We start from the raw sequence: 3,561 nt of genomic DNA on the forward strand, positions 1-3,561 counted from the left end.
CCGGGGCCCGGCTGACAGGCCACGTTAAAAGCGACGTGCGCGACCGGAGAGAGCAGGAAACGCGGCAGCGAGCCAAACAAACAAACAAACAAATAGGGGGGTGGGGGGGTAGCGACCGGTTTGTAGCAGATGGATGGAGGCCTCCTATCGGTGCTGTGACATAAACGGTGCTCGCGACAAACACGCTCCGTGCGGGGCTTTGTCTTCACTGTGGGCTCACGAGGGGCAGCAGGTCTGACGGAAGCTTCAGCCAGTTTGTGTAGCCACGGTGTGATGGAGAAACACCAGACGGCTGTGGCTTTGTGCGCACAACGGTCCGTGTGCTGCTCCGGAGAAACGGGCTGGAACCGTCCGAGTCCGTTTTCACACTGACCACAAGACTGTGTCTTGAGTAAAAGTAGGAATAACACTGTTTACAAATACTGTGTTACATGTAACAGCCCTGCATTCACAATGTGACAAAAGAATAAAAGTATCAGCATCTCAATATACTTAAAGTATCAACGGTACCAGTACTGGTCCTGCAGAACGGCCCGTGTCCCAGTAATGTCTCTGATACTGGATCATAGTGACTAATTACTGTGTCCATCACCTTAATGCTGCAGCTGGTAAAGGTGGAGCTGATGGTAACTACCTTATATACTTATACTGGGAAGTACTTTCCATCCTGCTGGGTAGCTGGTGGATTTCCTACTGGGATCAATAGAGTCTGATGGTTCTACTGGGTTTGGTTTGATTCATCTGATTCTGGACCTGAAGGTATCAGGTACATGTAGTGCAGTAAAAAGTAAAGTAAAAAGTTTGTCTCTGACAGGTAGTGAAGTCACAGTATGAAGCAGCAGGACATGGAAATAGTCAAGTAGGGTGGCCTAAAGGTTAGAGAAGTGAGTTTGTGACCAGTTCAATCCCTGGACTGGCAGGATTAATTCTGGGTGGGACAGATGACAAAGCACTGTGGTGCCTCTAAGGCCTTTAAGCCCAGTGCTCAGTGGCCACAGGTCAGCCTGGGGTTGTACTGGGCCGCTTCCAGCTGCGAATGTCTAACTGGATGTGAACAGAGTGTCCCTGAAAGAGAGGTGGCCTCTGAGTGGACCTACCCTGAATACATGAAGTATAAAACAAGTAAAGCTCACATACATTAAAACTGTACTTGAGTACTGGGGTAAAGTTACTCCCACCACTGACAGGTGGGAGCAAAATCAGTGGTGGAAAGTAACTAAGTACATTTAGAATACTGAAGTGGTGAACTGACAGTTCTTGAACTTGAATATGTCCATTTCATGTTAATTTATACTTCAACTTTACTGCATGTGACAGCTGGAGTTACTTTACAGAAGATCTGAATAAGAATTTAAACTGTGGTGGAAGAAGTACTCTTATTCAGAAAGTACCAGTACCAGAGTTTATTAATACTCTGTAACAAAGAAAAATCCTGTACTTAAAGTCCCTTTTAAGTAAGTTTTATCAGCTGTAACTCCCAGTATTACCAGTAAAAGTACTGGTCTTAATCTGACTGATGTAATAGCTGACCTTACTGGTCCTGAGTACCCAGAGCTCCAGCAGCATGTTACTGTGTAACTGGTCTGGAGTTGGCTCAGCCCAGAGGGTTCCCTGTCTAGGGGCTGGGCCCCTGGGGTCACCAGGTGAACCTGATGGCTGGTCACATGTTTCAGAGAGGACAAGAGGAAACGTGGCTCTGCTTCACTGTGCTTAGTTTGTGGATTCTTCTCTCGTCTTTGATTTAGTGACTTGTTGCAGAGCTTGACCTCTGGGCAGAGACGTGAAATGTGACGAGTTCAGAGGAGAAGCACGTCTTTGCTCGAGCTGATAACAGCTCAGAGACACATGAAACATGGCACTACTGTGGCAGAGGCAGTAAACTGTCTCTGTCAGTACACCAGACTTTGTGTCTTTATGTTAGTGTTATCCGAGATAAAGGCAGTGCAGTAAAAAGTGCAGGATTGTACGTGTACTTAGTTATTTTCCACCACCGGATTTAAACAGGACATACATGATACTTGAAGTACAGCGTTCATGTCACAGCACCTACAGTATGTCATAGTTTTACACTGACAGCAGCCATTTTGGCTGCATAGTAAACTAATTACCTTTGACATATTTCCAGTAATTCTTTTGAAGTTGTGCTGAGGAGCACTTTACAGTAAACTAATTACCTTTTACCTATTTCCAGTAATTGTTTTGAAGTTGTGCTGAGGAGCACTTTACTGAAATAAAAACTCTTCCTCCAGCTGAATCACCTAAATAAGTTCATGTCTAATCAGTGTAGCACAAACCGTGACTGAGACAGGTGACAAGTGGTGTCTGAGTCCTGAGGACGGGGTGAACAGTCGACACCAGGGTCCAGCAGCCCCACCACAGGCGCTTTGGCTGAACAGACACAGCGATACAGCTTCATTTTTGGACCACACGATTAGAAATATCATCCCGTGATCATTGTTCTGATACCTTGGGCTCCACAATCCCAGACGTGTACCAGAAAACAGAAGGGGTCAGTGGGATGTGAACGAAACATCCAATAAAAACATCAAAAAGCTGAAACTCGCTTCACCTACATCCTGCACACATTAGCAGGGGATGCAGTATATTATCAGCAGTGCAACAGGTACTGTCACCATCGCTTACTGTAGCATTGTCTTGGTTCACCCATACAATGTCGTCCAACCCTGAAGAGATTCAGTTTCTTGTGATAAAACAGAGAAACCACCACTGGTGCTGTCAAGGCCCAACAGCTTCTACTGGTTACTCCGTTTATTTCGGCAGTGCAGGAGAAATGTTGAGCCACTGTGTGTTTGGTTAAAATGATCCCATCTCTTTCACTTGGACCAGATGTTTGACGTCTCCTCCTCCTCAGCTCAGTGTCTCCTCATTTATTCTGTGAATACTTAGCGACGAGCCTTCTGACCCTTCAGGAGCAGAACCATTCATCTCCTCAGGAACCCAGACTCTAATCCCTGACTTTACACAGCCTCTATTATTAATGAGCTGCACATCAACACGCAGCGCCTGTTTCACCGTACAGCCCAATCAGATGGTTCTCCTGCAAGTGCTCGTTCTGTGTCTGAAATATTACACTTACTACTACACACTGAGAAATTCTGCAGGTTGTTGGAGATCACCAAAGTCCAACAGGCCCAAAGGTTAGAGAAGCGAGCTTGTGACCTGAAGGTAGCCGGTTCAGTCCCCGCCGCGGCAGGACCGAGTCAAATCAACTCCTCCCTCTTCATCACACGCTTTTCTGAACCGATGAGGTTATTTCAAAGGATCAACATCCGAATGTAGTTATTTGTTACGTTCTAACCACCTACTGGACCATGTGGCAGTAGATGTGTTTGTCACTGTGCTGTTGTGTGTAGTCATCTGTCTAATGGGCAGCAGGTTGTCGCTCACTGACTGTCTTCTGTTATCAGAGACCAGCTGACTGAGCTTCACTTGAACTCTGAAACACAGTGAAATGAATGCGAACCACTGCTGCGTCCTGATGGGGGGGGGGGTCACGTGCTCTCACCCGCATGCATTTACCCCGGGGGGTCTTTTCCCCCC

The sequence above is a fragment of the Monopterus albus genome, unplaced genomic scaffold (assembly GCF_001952655.1).
Source record: "Monopterus albus unplaced genomic scaffold, M_albus_1.0 scaffold334.1, whole genome shotgun sequence".
Taxonomy (NCBI): domain Eukaryota; kingdom Metazoa; phylum Chordata; class Actinopteri; order Synbranchiformes; family Synbranchidae; genus Monopterus; species Monopterus albus.